Here is a 17,598-nt window from a genome sequence, read left to right as displayed (position 1 = left end):
CCAAGGACTACAGGGGAAGTAGACTTCAGCCAAGTCATAAACAAATAAACAAATGACCAAGCAAACAACAACACCCTTATGGGAAGAGAAAATCAGTATCCAGAGCCGCTACAGTGTTACATAAAATATCCCTCTAGGAAGACCTCTGATGATTGTGGAAGGGATAGACTGCAAGTAGTCTGGAGGCAAGGTGACCAACTGCTTCTATTTCTAATTTAGCAAAAAATGTTGATGGTCTAAATAAAGACAAAGTCTGTGGGTGGGGAAAAGGAACAGATTCTAAAGATTTAAGAGATTGTATTGATCAACGGGATAATGGAAGTGGAGAGGTTAGTTAAGAGAGAAAAGGTATAAAGAATGGATTCCAGATATCTCTCAAGTGGATCCACTTGTCTGCTATAAATGCTGTTTACAAATGGGGAGGTATTTATTGCATTTAGAATATGATGTTCAGTTTTATATATTTCTGGAGGCTTCCAGTGAAAAACAGAAGTTATACAGAAGCTTCTAGAATCATGAGTTTAAGAATATATATCTGGTAGTTAACAGGATATAGGTGTTAGTGGAAGATATGTATGCAGATCACACAAGAAGAATGTTTAGATGAGAAGAAAAGCACATTTCTATCTTAAGCAACTGAAGAAGAACATAGAAGGAAGGGCAAATGTTTGGGCAAAAACGATCAGTTCTGTCCTAATTGAGTATGAAAAAAATGTGGGACATTGAGGAGGAGCTACCCAGAAGGCAGTCAGATAGACCGTCTGGATTTGGGCACACTGATTATAAACAAGTTAGAAGGCAGATGGGGTTCAGGAAACAGATCAGCGATGTCTGTGATCAACCTTGCTCCTACCTCGTCCTACGCAACAAAAGTCATTTGGGATCGCGGACTCTCCCTTTTCTCATATGACAAAGGAAGGTGCGAAATAAATGAGCTTTACCTTTCTGTTCATTTGTATAATTCTAGTCCTCAAATTTAGCCTGCCCTTCCTGACCCTGGTACCCCCAAATTGTGATATAACTCATCTCATAGACTTTGTTTATTATAATGTTTCTCAAACCTAAACTATAGAATACCAACCTCTTCCCTGTTTTGTACCATGTACGATACTTTTAGTTCCAAAAACAGAAATCCCAATTTGAATGGGCCTAAATAGTTAAGTATATTTAGCTACTTATTTAACCAAAAGATGTTAAAGTATTTCAAGGTTTATGTATGGGTTAGATGAGTACTAAAGTTCATTTTTCTGCCATTCTTTCTACTCTCTATCAACTTCGTCTTTAGGCTGGCTTCCCAGCTAGGGGTAGCATCTATATTTCCTGCTTTACATCAGGACACTAGAGAAACTAGCATCTAAAGGTAATGCAGGATAAATTGCTGAAATTCCAAAAAATGCCTGAGATTTGTGCAAAGTCAGCTGATATCTGTGGTCCAACAAAATGATTTAAGTCTGGGTTACCTGAATTAATAAAAAAGGGAACAGGGTTACACTAAGTTAGACCAACAAGAGCTTATTGAGAGATCAACAGTAGGATCAATCCCCTTCAAACTCCATTGTTATTACCCAAATAGAAGGTGTGTGAGATGAATATAGAGGAGAAAATCACAGCATCTTCTAAGTAGAAACAGATATCTCCAGTTATCAAAATCTTATGTGTCCTTCAATCCTTCAGTTGCCACCTCCTTTCATGGAGTCCTTTCTCACTCACAAAGTAAGATGCAATGTTTCCCACCTGTGTTCCATATTCTTCATGTTGCATGTATCTTTAGAATCTATTTTATCTTCTAGACTAAGCTTCTTCAGGACAAAAACTATATCCTATTTGCCTCTGAAGTTTTCATTTTTCCAGCAAAGTCTAGCTTTACTGAGGCTTAATAAATGTTTATTGAATTAAATATAGGTAATATATTCCAGACGGTTGAGAAATGCAGCCTCTTTTTTCTTCTGACAGTTCTTAGGAAATAGATATCACTCCTAACTTATATAGAGAAATATCAGAACTATAACAAGAATAAAGTAGATCTTTGTGCAATTATTCTCAACATTTAAAATATTTCAGCCTGTTAGTTCTCCCTGCCTTTAATGACTCCTTAAGATAGTGAGTAACAAAATTTTGAATTTCAACCACTTTAATACGGGTACTTACTTTTTCCTTCCTTATTGGGAGCACTGAACCCAAGGAAAGAGGGCCTAAAATGTAAGTAACTCACACTCTCCACCTTGGGAATGATTGAAGACTATGTCCTTTCTGCCCCAAGAAAGGGGGAAAGAGAATAGGTTTTCAGTTAATAATAATCTCAACTCTAGTTTTAATGGAGCAGGAAGGTCTACTCTAAAGAAAAGATAAAAGGTTTTAGGAGGGAAAATAAAGAGAATTTTGGGGGAGGGTATTAGTGTGAGCAGAAGGAAGGGAAAATTCTGGAAAACAGGGAAATAAGGCCAAGCAAAGGTGTTGTCAGACCTGCGATGGTTAATTTTAGGTGTCAACTTGACTGCATAGAGGCATGCTTAGATGGCGGGTGAAGTATTGTTTCTTTGTGTGTCTGGAAGGGTGTTTTTAGGCGAGACTGGTATGTGAGTCAGTGAACTGAGTGAGGAAGATCCACCCTCAAGGTGGATGAACATCACTCAATCAGCTCAGGGCCCCGATAGAACAAAAAGGCAGAAGAGCAAATTCCCTCTCTCTCTGTCTCTCTCTCTCTTTCCTCTTTCTTCTGCAGTGAGATGCCCTTCTCTTCTCTTTGAACATAAAAACTCCACGTTCTTCTTCAGCCTTTGGACTTTAGGATTTGTTCCAGTGGTCTCACAGGGCTTTTGACCTTCAGCCTCAAACTGAGTTACCCTGTGAAGTTCATAGAGTTTCTTGGTTCTCTAGACTTCTGACTTCGGCTGAGCTACACTATTGGCTTCTCTGGTTCTTAAGCTTGCAGATAGTCACAGCACTTAGACTCCAGACTCCATTACCATGTGAGCCAGTTCTTCTGATAAATCCCCTCTCATTCATACACATATGTAATCCCCTCTCATTTATATTATATATATAAATTGCCTTCTCATTTATATATATAAATGTATATGTGTGTGTATGTGTGTGTGTGTGTGTGTGTGTGTATATATATATATATATATACACACCCAACTTACAGAATCAATATACATCACTCACACACACACACACACACACACACACAATTAATTCTGTCTCTCTGGAGAACCATGATGAATACAAGGTCTCATATCTGTACCAACTCTTCCCTGCTTGATATTGAGCACAAGAGTGGGGCACTGTCTAGGAAGTGCTGGTGAGTACCCAAAGCCATGTCCCATCCAATCCTAAGCAGTCAACCAGCAAGCTTTCACACAAGAACCTTCTTAGAACCACCCACAACTGCCTCAAGACAATCCCGTCCACTCTGCACTTGTACCCATCCTCACCACTGCATCGGCAACTTACCACTCAGAGGGAGCAATGTCTCACCCACAAGTCCTAGGTCTGCTCTTCATCTATTAAATATCATGGCACATCCCTAAAATGACCCTAAACAACTATAAGACCAAAGAGAACATCCAAGAACAACTCATATCTGCTCTTGAGAAACTGAAGAAAACAAGTTGAAGACCCATCTGAAACTGGAGTTAGTTATCACTAACATAACACTAATTTTAAGACACCAAACTGAATATTATCATATTTGTTTTCAGAATTTTTGAGAGATACATACTCTAAAAAAACTGGAGATCACTTGAACTACTGTAAAACTAGAAATTGTGGGTTAGCCAACATCAGCCCAGAGATGGGGAGTAATAGATCGTCCTGTAAATATAAAGCCATACTTAAGGATTCTACTTTAAGATCAATAGAAAATAGGAATGTCAAAGTAGCTTACCTAAATATTTAGGAAAATCTGTAACTGTGTTCTCTTGAGATCTTGTTATGAGCTTCACAAGGTCAGACATAAACCAGGTCCATGTACGTTTGTGTCTTTTTACAAGGTTAGAATTTTACTTATGCTATTTCAATCACAATAACCAAGAGCTACATGGAATTCCCAGGATGGCAATTCTCCTTTGTGCTATCTATTCACTTTGTAGTCAAAGCTGTGAGTACACAGGCTCAAGCTACTCCACAGGTCCGTCAATACTGCAAACCATATATAGTAGTATACCTAAGCAACATATAAATATTTAGCTTAAACTTTCCATATCAAAGTAACATTTGACATCAAGAGGAAAAGGGGTAGGAAAAGGGGCTAATGAACCAATCCAAGGAGGGTGATGTGGACAAGGAGAGAGTCTTGGGCTAATCTGGAAAGTCATTAACATCTTGTAAGGAAGAGTCCTTGATTTGGGCAGAGCCTTTAGCAGCAGATGCCAGGTGCTAATCATGAGGAACAACAAGATGCTCTCTATGGAGATGGCCATGTCAACCTGGTGAAGTCCCGTTCACATTACAGCACTTGAATCCTCTGATGAGGACTGATAGTAAGGGGCTACATTCTTATCTGGTTATTTATTTTCTCTGTTGATTAGGTGAACATCTGGACTCTGCTGGCTTGATGCCTTTGAAATGTAAGACGGAGTCTTTTCCTAATATGGAGTCACTTATGTCAGAAGTGCTCTATACAGATCTATCTCTTCTTCATTCAAGGACCTAGTGATAGCAGTGACTAGCCTAAATATAATGACACAGTGATGACAGGGAATCACAGAGAGAGCATGGCAGCTCCTCAAAGACTTGGCCCTTCAGCCTCCCAGAGTTCTGCATAAGAGCAGAACCCAGGTCTGCTGAGTCCTGGCCCTGTGAGCTTTGCCCCACATCCTCTCTCCTCCCTCAGGGTAAAAATCTATCTTCTGATCCCCTTCTACTGTCCATTTCCTATTTTGGGTCCTCACCCACTCTAAACTCATTCCAATTGTAAACTCCAAAGCCCTTTTGGCTTGAAAGAAAAGAAGCTCAGAAACTAATTGCACTGTAGGGTAAATTAGCCACTTAAAAATGGCACAGCTCCCCAGGGTATCTGCATTATAAAAGTCAAGGCTCTGAGGCAATAATCTATCTCTCAGGGTGGATTTTAGGATTTATGGCTCTAGGTTAAGAAATATTTGGTTATTGGCCTGTGTTACTTTCCAAATGCCCCAAATCGAAGAGAGACAAATTAACCATTCACTCTAAAGCTGGGACCCAAAGGCTGACTTCTTTCCCAGGGATGAGAGATTTTCACTAACATTCTTTGTAATCTTTCTACCACTCAGGGTCCAAAGAAGGTAATGCTTCTACTGCTGAGAGATAAATTAGCTACCAGATGAACTTGGGGTACAATGGAGGACTTTGGATGTATGAAACTGGCCTGTGAAGTTTCAACCAATGAAATACAGTTTTAAACTATTTAAAAATTCTCATATTCTTTCATTTTAATCAGTCCCAAAATGACATCTTTCACCAGACTTCTGAAAAGTATGAAAATTAACAAATACTGAATCTGTTTATTTTTACTAGTCTTTCTTCTGCAATACATGTGCTAACAATGATCAACAAAATAGGCGCCCCCAAGAATAATAATTACAATAACATGTTCCCTCAACTAATTATATCCTATAGCCAAGCACTGATTTAGGTGCTTGATCTGTAGTGCCTCATTTAATCTTCATTTAAAAACTCTGTAAGTTATATGCTATTATTATCCCCAAGTTAAGTGACTTAAGGTTTTATAGTCAGTGAGGCAGAAGAGCTGTAAACTGCAGTGCACAGCACCCTTACAAACTGCACTACTGCCCCTTATCAGGGAAAGCCCAAAGCCTTCTGATACCACATAGGAAAAGATCATTTGATTAAGTGATGAATGATATGAAAACTGACTGCAGTTTTATAGATGTCAAAGTATTTGTAATAGCAATATAATTGAATAGGTAGAAATATAGTAAAAATGAAAAAGATTATCTTAAGATAATTGTGATAGACTCAGTAAGCATGTGATCTATTATCTGAGTCCCTGTTGGATCATCTATTCAATGGTGAGACTCGCTAATATCTTAGCTTATATACAAAGTAAGATACATGAAATTTCTCCATAACCTGTAAGACCTCATCCAGATGTCAGAATTATCTGTATACAAGTGCATGTTTAAGCTGAAAAATACAGACGGGGTAATTTTAGTGATTCTACGTACAAGTTAAAGGCTATTTAAAACTGCATTGGACAATAAAAAGATAAATTATAAAATTTATGCTAACAATTTAAAATTTAAGTTTTCTACATAGAATTCATATAAAATATATGTTTAGCATATATTTTATATATTACATTTATTCTGCTGAAAGAAGAAACCTTTGTAAGATGTTTGTTTTAAATCCAATTACATTTTGTTCCTTTATCAGTACTATAGCTAGCAACTGGGTTCCACTCTACGAATTTTGATTAAATAATGACTATAATGATCATGTCCTGTGTCTCACCATGCATTAACCTAGAAAATGCAACTTCAGCTCTTGTAGAGTATACTGCTTTCCTCAAGTACAGATACAAGTTAACTGTAAGTAATGTTAGTTATGAGAATAGATATACAAATACTAAAGAAGTCAGTCACCCAGAGTGCCATGGTGTGGATATTTTAAAACAGTTGTAAGAGTAGGTTTGGTTGTACCTGCTATAATTATTTCCATAATTGTATGTGTTTTAAAGTGAATAAAAGATTTAAGAGAAATTAACCTCTGGGACTTATAATTTTATTGACGTTTTTAGGAAATTTTTGACTAAGTTTGCAATCAGTATTCAGGGTTTAAGGCAATGTGGTTTATAAAGTTACTGAGTGCAAATGGATTAGAGTTTAAATAATATTTAAATATTAAGAAAAATATTTTTAATCAACTTAGCGATAGCAACTATTCCTGTCCATGCATAAAATTCTGTCAGATGTCAAACATACTAATGGCTTATAAGAAAAAAAATGAAAACTGAATAACTTTTGGATTGTTATAATAAATAATAGAATTTTTAATTTTTGTAAAATATACACAATATGACTCTGTTAATTTCATTTAACTCACTGTTTAAATATATATTTGGGCCGGGCGCAGTGGCTCACACCTGTAATCCCAGTACTTTGGGAGGCCAAGGCGGATGGATCACGAGGTCAAGAGATCGAGACCATCCTGGTCAACATGGTGAAACCCCGTCTCTACTAAAAATACAAAAAAAAAATCAGCTGGGCATGGTGGCGCATGCCTGTAATCCCAGCTACTCAGGAGGCTGAGGCAGGAGAATTGCCTGAACCCAGGACGCGGAGGTTGCGGTGAGCCGAGATTGCGCCATTGCACTCCAGCCTGGGTAACAAGAGTGAAACTCCGTCTCAAAAAAATAAATAAATAAATAAATAAACCTTTGATTATTGGGCCTTGTGCTACAAAGTGCTGGCGAAAACATGAAAATAACAGACACAAGCCTTGCACCAAGAGAACTTAAATCTAGCAGGCAATAGACATGAAAAAATAACACGGCACATGTGCTCAGTAGAGAGGGGAAAATGTTGGGAAGTATAAAGTAACTGGTAATTATTCTTGTCTGGCAAAGGTAACTAGGGAAGTAGAGGAGCTACAGAATTGATTTTGGCAGACAATCGGTCCAAAATTTCTTGGTACTAGGCAAATGACCCCCTTAAGTACTTCTAAAAGTAGAGAAATCCTAGGAAAGCAAAGTTTCCTACGTTCAGAAAGCCTAATTATGCTTTTATTCTCTCTTTCTGCATGACTTGTACCATAAAAGGTATAAGGAAAAACTTCCGTAACTACCAAGGGCTGCTAATTTTAAAAATCAGCCAAATAGTGTCAGCCACCCCATTAAATTTTAATAGAAAACTGCCTTCTTCTCTCTCTCTCTCTCCCATCCCTTTGACTCATTCTATTTTTACTCCATCATACTTTCTCCTCTCAGATAGCTGCATTGAAAATAGCCTCCTACACACCCTCTGCAGGAAAAGTTAGGCTAGTAGCACCCAGGGGACTCCTTCAGAAGGGCCTGCCTCAAAGGGTGGATCTTGGCTGACATCAGGAAATGTGGGGTCTTTTCCCAGTGGATCTCTCCTGGTCATCTCTGAGTCCTCCTCATCAATGATTTTTCACACGCAATCTGTCACACCATTCTGTGTGCATCCATCTCTTCCTCTATAACCACAATTAATTTTCCAGCTCAGGAAAGGATGGTCCTAACTGAAATACTACATTTGCCTCTTTGAGCTACCTCTTTAAGCACTACAAATTTTCACCCAGATTCAAATACTTTTTGCCCAATGCAATGCCCTGACATCCCACTTCAAAGGTTATCATATCATCTTTTTAAAGATCAACTTGTTGAATTTTTGTTTTAAGATACTTCCTACGCAGCCGGGCGCAGTGGATCAAGCCTGTAATCCCAGCACTTTGGGAGGCCGAGGTGGGTGGATCACGAGGTCAAGAGATCGAGACCATCCTGGTCAACATGGTGAAACCCCGTCTCTACTAAAAATACAAAACATTAGCTGGGCATGGTGGCGCGTGCCTGTAATCCCAGCTACTCAGGAGGCTGAGGCAGGAGAATTGCCTGAACCCAGGAGGCGAAGGTTGCGGTGAGCCGAGATCGTGCCATTGCACTCCAGCCTGGGTAACAAGAGCGAAACTCCGTCTCAAAAAATAAATAAATAAATAAATAAATAAATAAATCTACTTGGCCAGGTGCAGTGACTCACACCTGTAATCCCAACACTTTGGGAGGCTGAGGCAGGTAGATCACGAGATCAGGAGTTTGGGACTAGCCAGGCCAATATGGTGAAACCCCCTCTGTACTTAAAAAAAAAAAAAAAAAAAAGTTAGCTGGTGTGGTGGCACGCGCCTGTAGTCTCAGCAACTTGGGAGGCTAAGGCAGGAGAATCACTGGAACACAGGAGGCAAAGGTTGCAGTGATCCAAGATGGCACCACTGCACTCCAGCCTGGGCAACAGAATGAGACTCTAGCTCAAAAATAAACAAATAAATAAATCCACTTTTATTTGACCTCTTCTGTATGGTGCCCAACCCATTATAATGTATGAATAGATTACATCCTAAAGTTAATTTAATTCTAAATTTATAAATAGTAAGAGCAGCAATGTATCTTAGAAATCATCAAGTTTAAGTGTTCCCAAGGTATTTTTTTTTATGGATCACTATTTCCAGGAGTAATTAAAAGTTGTTAGGGGTTTGTTTTTCTTTTAATAAAAGCAAAATGGAGAGTTTTTCAGTGGTCCAATAATTTTAGACAATACTGGATAAAACAATGTTAGGCAGCTTTCTTTACTGTAGTAATCCTCAATGCTAACGTGCTTTGTAAATCTCCAAAAAAGGAATGCTATTTGCTAAACTGTCCAGGGAACCATATTTGGAAGGAGTTTCTCCCAGGCATTCCAAGGAGCACACTTTGAAGAATGATGATCTGGTCTAACGCCCCAAATACTCTCAGTGACTCCTTCCACTACATGACACTGCTCCATTAGCTTTAATAGTCATGATCAAACAAGCTTCACTGAGCCATGGAAAATCGAAGTATTTTTTAAAAAATCTGATAAATCTTTTGACATTTTTTTTCTGACAACCAACATCTGATCAAAACTCTTGAGTTGTTTTAAATTTAAGAACATTTATTAGGAATCCACAAGACTACCCCCAGATTCAATGATTTGCTACAAAGATAATAGGACTAAAAAATACTGTTATACTCATGGTTGTGGATTAGTACAGCAAACAGATACAGATTAAAAATCAGCCAAGGGAAAGGAACAGGGAGCAATGTGCAGAAGAAACCAGCCATGGTTTTCCATGTCCTTTTCCAGAAGGACACACACACTTCTCCATATAGCAATGTGTGACACGTTCTCCCACACTCCCAGAGAGTTACATGAACATAATTCATTTTAATGTTTTCTTATTGAAAGCCTAATCAAAATATCATTTTTTTTATCTTCTCTTTTTTTTATATTGTACTTTAAGTTTTGGGATACATGTGCAGAACATGCTGGTTTATTACATAGGTATACACGTGCCATGGTGGTTTGCTGCACCCATCAACCTGTCATCTACATTAGGTATTTCTCCTAATGCTATCCCTCCCCTAGACCCCCACCCTTCGACAGGCCCCAGTGTGTGATGTTCCCCTCCCTCTGTCCATGTGTTTTCATTGTTCTGCTCCCACTTATGAATGAGAACATGTGGTGTTTGGTTTTCTGTTCCTGTGTTAGTTTGCTGAGAACGATGGTTTTCAGTTTCATCCACGTCCCTGCAAAGCACATGAACTCATCCTTTTTTTATAGCTGCATAGTATTCCATGGTTTATGTGCCATATTTTCTTTATCCAGTCTGTCATTGATGGCCATTTGGGTTGATTCCAAGTCTTTGCTATTGTGAATAGTGCAGCAATAAACATACACATGCATGTGTCTTTATATTAAAATGATCTGTAATCCTTTGAGTATATACCCAGTAATAGGATTGCTGGGTTAAGTGGTATTTCTGGTTCTAGGTCTTGAGGAATCGCCACACTGTCTTCCACAATGGTTAAACTAATTTACACTCCCACCAACAGTGTAAAAGCGTTCCCATTTCTCCACATTTTCTCCAGCATCTGTTCTTTCCTGACTTTTTAATGATTGCCATTCTAACTGGCGTGAGATGGTATCTCATGTGGTTTTGATTTGCATATCTCTAATGATGAGTGATGATGAGCTTTTTTTCATGCTTGCTGGCTGCATAAATATCTTATTCTGAAAAGTGTCTGTGTATCTCCTTGGCCCACTTTTGAATGGAGTTGTTTTTCTCACGTAAATTTGTTTAAGTTTTTTGTAGATCCTGGATATTAGCCCTTAGTCAGATGGATAGATTACAAAAATTTTCTCCCGTTCTGTAGATTTCCTGTTCACTCTGATGATAGTTTCTTTTGCTGTGCAGAAGCTCTTTAGTTTAATTAGATTCCATTTGTCAATTTTGGCTTTCGTCACCATTGCTTTTGGTGTTTTAGTCATGAAGTCTTTGCCCATCCCTATGTCCTGCATGTCATTGCCTAGGTTTTGTTCTAGGGTGTTTATGGTTTTGGATCTTATATTTAAATCTTTAATCCATCTTGCGTTAATTTTTGTATAAGGTATAAGGAAGGGTTCAGTTTAAGTTTGCTGCATATGGCTAGCCAGCTTTCCCAACACCATTTATTAAATAGGGAATCTTTTCCCCATTGCTTATTTTTGTCAGGTTTGTCAAGATCAGATGGTTATAGATGTGTGGTTATTTCTGAGGCCGCTGTTCTGTTCCATTAGTCTATATATCTGTTTTGGTAAGAGTACCATGCTGTTTGGGTTATTGCAGCCTTGTAGTATAGTTTGAAGTCTGGTAGTGTGATGCTCCATCTTTGTTCTTTTTGCTTAGGATTGTGTTGGATATATGGGCTCTTTTTTGGTTCCATATGAAATTTAAAGTAGTTTTTTTCTGATTCTGTGAAGAAAGTCAATGGTAGCTTGATGGAGATAGCATTGAATCTATAAATTACTTTTGCCAGTATGGCCATTTTCACGATATTGATTCTTCCTATCCATGAGCATGGAATGTTTTTCCATTTGTTTGTGTCCTCTCATTTTCTTGAGCAGTTGTTTGTAGTTCTCCTTGAAGAGGTCCTTGACATCACTTGTAAGTTGTATTCCTGGGTATTTAATTCTCTTTATAGCAACTGTGAATGGGAGTTTACTCATGATTTGGCTCTCTGTTTGTCTATTATTGCTGTATAGGAATGCTTGTGATTATGCACATTGATTTTGTAACCTGAGACTTTGCTGAAGTTGCTTATCATCTTAAGGAGATTTGGGGCTGAGACAATGGGGTTTTCTAAATATACAATCATGTCATCTGTAAACAGAGACCATTTGACTTCCTCCCTTGCTCTTTAAATACCCTTTATTTCTTTCTCTTGCCTGATGGCCCTGGCCAGAACTTCCAATACTTTGTTGAATAGAAGTGGTAAGAGAGTATATACTTGTCTTGTGTCAGTTTTCAAAGGGAATGCTTCCAGTTTTTGTCTACTCAGTATGATATTGGCTGTGGGTTTGTCATAAATAGCTCTTATTATTTTAAGATATGTTACATGAATACCTAATTTATTGAGAGTTTTTAGCATGAAGGAGTGTTGAATTTTATTGAAGGCCTTTTCTGTATCTATTCTAATAATCATGTGATTTTTGTCATTGGTTCTGTTTATGTGCTGGATTACAATTGTTGACTTTCATACGTTGAAATGGCCTTGCATTCCAGGGATGAAGCCAATTTTACCATGATGGATAGGCTTTTTGATGTGCTGCTGGATTCATTTTGCCAATAAAATCCTTTTATTGAGGATTTTCACATCGATGTTCATCAGGGATATTGGCCTGAAATTTTCTTTTTTTTGTTGTGACTCTGCCAAGTTTTGGTATCAGGATGATGTTGGCCTCCTAGAGTGAGTTAGAGGGGATTCCCTTTTTTTCTGTTGCTTGGAATAATTTCAGAAGGAATGGTACAAGTTCCTCTTTGTACCTCTAATAGAATTTGGCTGTGAATCCATGTGGTCCTGGGCTTTTGTTGTTGTTGTTTTTGGTTGGTAGGCTATTAATTACTGCCTCAATTTTAGAACTCATTGTTGGTATATTCATGAATTCAACTTCTTTCTGGATTAGTCTTGGGAGGGTATATGTTTCCAGGAATTTATCCACCTCTTCTATATTTTCTAGTTTGTGTAGAGGTGTTTATAGCATGGTCTGGTGGTAGTTTGTATTTCTATGGAATCAGTGATGATATCCCCATTATCATTTTTATTGTGTCTATTTGATATTTTGTCTTTTCTTCTTTATTAGTCTGGCTAGCGGTCTATCTATTTTGCAAATCCTTTCAAAAAACAGCTCCTGGATTCACTGATGTTTTTAAGGGTTTTTCGTGCCTCTATCTCCTTCAGTCCTACTCTGATCTTAGTTATTTATTGTCTTCTGCTAGCTTTTGAATTTGTTTGCTCTTGTTTCTCTAGTTCTTTTAATTGTGATGTTAGGGTGTCGATTTTAGATCTTTCCTGCTTTCTCCTGTGAGCATTTAGTGCTATAAATTTCCCTCTGAACACTGCTTTACCTGTATCCCAGAGATTCTGGTATGTTGTGTCTTTGTTCTCATTGGTTTTGAAGAACATCTTTATTTCTTCCTTTATTTCATTGTTTATCCAGTCATCATTCAGTAGTAAGTTGTTCAGTTTCCATGTAGTTGAGCAGTTTTTAGTGAGTTTCTTAATCCTGAAATCTAATTTGATTGCACTGTGGTCTGAGAGACTGTTATGATTTCTATTCTTTTGCATTTATTGAGGAGCATTTTACTTCCAATTATGTGGTAAATTTTAGCATAAGTGCAATGTGGTGCTGAGAAGAATGCATATTCTGTGGCTTTGGGGTGGAGAGTTCTGTAGATGTCTATTAGGTCTGCTTGTTCCAGATCTGCATTCAAGTCCTAGATATCCTTGTTGATTTTCTGCCTTGTTGATCTGTCTAATACTGACAGTGGAGTGTTAAAATCTCCTACTATTATTGTGTGGGAGTCTAAGTCTCTTTGTAGGTCATTAAGAACTTGCTTTATGTATCTGGGTTCTCCTGTATTGTATGCATATATATTTAGGATCATTAGCTCTTCTTGTTTCATTGATCCCTTTACCAATATGTAATGCTCTTCTTTTTTTTGTTTTGTTTTGTTTTGTTTTGTTATTGTTTGTTTGTTTTTATCTTTCTTGGTTTAAAATTTGTTTTAGAAAATCTTTCTTGGTTTAAAGTTTGTTTTATCAGAGACTAAGTTTGCAACCCCTGCTTTTTTGTCTTTCCATTTGCTTAGTAAATATTCCTCCATCCCTTTAATTTGAGCCTATACATATCTGCACATGAGATGGGTCTCCTGAATACAGCATATTGATGGGTCTTGACTCTTTATCCAATTTGCCAGTGTATGTCTTTTAATAGGGGCATTTATCCATTTACAGTTAAGGCTAATAATGTTATGTGTGAATTTGATCCCGTCGTGATGCTAGCTGGTTATTTTGCCCATTAGTTGATGCAGTTTCTTCACAATGTCAATGGTCTTTATAAATTGGTATGTTTTTGCAGTGACTGATACCAGTTTTTACTTTCCATATTTACTGCTTTCTTTAGGAGCTCTTGTAAGGCAGACCTGGTGGTGAAAATATCTCTCAGCATTTGCTTGTCTGTAAAGGATTTTATTTCTCCTTCATTTTCGAAGCTTAGTTTGGCTGAATATGAAATTCTGGGTTGAAAATTCTTTTCTTTAAGAATGTTGAACATTAGCCTCCACTCACTTCTAGCTTGTAGGATTTCTGCAGAGACATCTGCTGTTAGTCTGATGGTCTTTCCTTTGTGAGTGACCTGACCTTTCTCTCTCGATGTCCTTAACATTTCTTCCTCCATTTCAACTTTGGTGAATCTGACATTAATCTGTCTTGAGGTTGCTCTTCTCTAGCAGTATCTTTCTGGTGTTTTCTATATTTCCTGAATTTTAATGTTGGCCTGTCCTGCTGGGCCGTGGAATTCCTCCTGGATAATATCCTGAAGATTGTTTTCCAACTTGGTTCCATTCTCCCCGTCACTTTAAGGTACACCAATCAAACATAGGTTTGGTCTTCTCACCTTGTTCCATATTTGAAGGCTTTGTTTATTCCTTTTCATTCTTTTTTTTTTCTCTAATCTTGTCTTTACACTTTATTTCATTAAGTTGATCTTCAATCTCTGATATCCTTTCTTCCACTTGATAGATTTGCTATTGATATTTGTGTATGCTTCACGAGGTTCTATTTTTCATTTTTTGCATTTTTCAGCTCCATCAGGTCATTTATGTTATTCTCTAAACTGGTTATTCTAGTTAGCAATTCCTCTAATCTTTTTTTCAAGGTTCATAGCTTCCTTGCATTGGGTTAGAACATGCTCCTCAAGCTCAGAGGAATTTGTTTTTACCTACCTTCTGGATGCTACTTCTGTCAATTCATCAAACTCATTCTCTATCCAATTTTGTTCCCTTGCTGTAGAGGAGTTGGGATCCTTTGGAGGAAAAGAGGCATTCTTGTTTATGGAATTTTCAGCCATATTTTACTAGTTTTTCCTCATCTTCATGGATTTATCTGCCTTTGGTCTTAGATGTTGGTGATTTTCAGGTGTCTTTTTATGTGGACATCCTTTTTGTTGACGGTGATGCTATTCCTTTCTGTTTGTTAGTTTTCTTTCTAACAGTCATGACCCTGTGTTACAGGCCTGCTGGAGTTTGCTGGAGGTCCACTCCAGACCATGTTTGCCTGGGTATCACCAGCAGAGGCTGCAGAACAGCAAAGATTGCTGCCTGTTCCTTCCTCTGGAAGCCTCAACCCAGAGAGGTAACTGCCAGATGGTAGCCAGAGTTCTCCTGCATGAGATGTCTTTCGACCCCTGCTGGGAGATGTCTCCCAGTCAAGAGGCACAGGAGTCAGGGACCCACTGGAGGTGGCAGCCTATCCCTTAGCACAGCTCAAGCACTGCACTGGGAGATCCACTGCTCTCCTCAGAGTCAGCAGGCAGGAACCTTTAATTCTGCTGAAACTGTGCCCAAAGCCACCCCTTCTTCCAGGTGCTCTGGAGATGAGAGTTTTATCTATAAGCCCCTAACTGGGGCTAATGCCTTTCTTTCAGATATGCCCAAACCAGAGAGGAGGAATCTAGAAAGGCAGTCTGGCTACAGTGGCTTTGCCAAGCTGTGGTAAGCTCCATGCAGTTCAAACTTCCCAGAGGCTTTGCTTACACTGTGAGGGGAAAGCCACCTACTTAAGCCTCAGCAATGGCAGGCACACCTCCCCCTACCGAGTTTGAGCATCCCAGGTTGACTTCAGACTGCTGTACTGGCAGTGAGAATTTCAAGCCTCCTTAGTTTGCTGGGCTCCATAGGGGTGGAATTTGCTAAGCTAGACCACTTGGTTCCCTGGCTTCTGCCCCCTTTCCAAGGGAGTAAATGGTTCTGTCTTACTGGCATTCGAGGCACCACTAGAGTATGAAAAAAAAAACGCCCAGTTAGCTCAGTGTCTGTCCAAATGGCCACCCCATTTTGAGCTTGAAACCCAGGGCCCTGGTGGTGTAGGCATCCCTGGGAATCTCCTTGTCTGCAGGTTGCAAAGACTATGAGAGAAGCATAGTATTGCGCCACAATGCACCATTCCTCATGGCACAATCCATCACAGCTTCCCTTTGCTAGCGGAGGGAGTTCCCCAGACCCTTCTGCTTCCAGGGTGAGGTGACGCCCCTCCCTACTTCAGCTCACCCTCCATGGGCTGCACTCACTAATTAACCAGTCTCAATGAGATAAGCTGTGTACCTCAATTGGAAATGCAGAAATCACCCACCTTCTGCATTGATCTCACCAGGAGCTGCAGACTGGGGCTGTTTTGTTTGGCCATTGTGCCAGCCACCTGCCAAGCACTGACATGACACAATTCTATGAGCAACAATGTATATAAAAAGGATCCAAATATGCCACCTAAAAATATGACATTTAGGCATACTGATTATTTTGAAGAAGCTAATTAATTTCCTTCAGGAAGTACTCTCTCACCTCACCCTTTATATCTGAAAGCAGTGCATACATTTTCCATGAGAAATGTGTCCCTATCACCAGAGATGGGGAATCAACACCAACATGTATGTATACAAACAAACCTACTAAAATAACCATTAACTTCCATTAGTTTTCCCCATAGAGTTCCTAGACACTTTCCCAAAATTTATCACCTCTTGCTCAACCTCATTTACAAATCTCCATAATTTATTGCTCTTTGTTAAAATGGCATATAAGCTTCCAGGCCTATCTGCTTCTTTGAATTTTCATTTCTTTTATATGAAAGCCTCGATGTCCAAATAAAAATACTAACATCAAAAAATGTTATGCTTCTCTGTTAACCTGTCTTTAATAAGTCCAATTCTCAGGTCCAGACACAGACCCTAATAGGTTATAATGAAAGTCTTTCATCCCTTACCTTTGACAACCCTTGTGGAGTGTCATCAACCAAGGAATCTTACTCAAGCTATGATGACCACGGTTTTTACTGGGCATCAGTCACATAGACCTACAGCAACTGCATGACTAACCTCAGCTTTTCTGACTCAAGCCTCTCAGAGTAAAAATATGTGTTCAACATTAATCATGTTATTATCATAAATTACCTGATCAAACTGATATCACATGACCCAGGGCTTAGCACACAGAAACGTGCTTATCAGGCAGAATATTCCAAGGGCTTAGAGGTCATATCCCAGATGCTGGCCAAGGGCCAGTCCTAAAGACATGCATTCCTTTAGATTGTGCAGATTTTGGGCAATGTAGACTTGCTGAGTTAGGCCTTTCCTGCATAGAGCTCTTCCCAACATTTTACCTCTCATAATCAGATAACACGCCTGTAATCCCAGCACTTTGGGAGGCCAAGACGGGCAGATAATGAAGAGGTCAGGAGTTCAAGAATTGTCTAACCAGTATAATGAAACCCTGTCTCTACTAAAAGTACAAAAATCAGCCAGGCGTAGC

The sequence above is a fragment of the Cebus imitator genome, unplaced genomic scaffold (genome assembly GCF_001604975.1).
Source record: "Cebus imitator isolate Cc_AM_T3 unplaced genomic scaffold, Cebus_imitator-1.0 Scaffold671, whole genome shotgun sequence".
In the NCBI taxonomy this organism is placed as follows: Eukaryota; Metazoa; Chordata; class Mammalia; order Primates; family Cebidae; genus Cebus; species Cebus imitator.
This window is presented reverse-complemented; position numbering follows the sequence as displayed.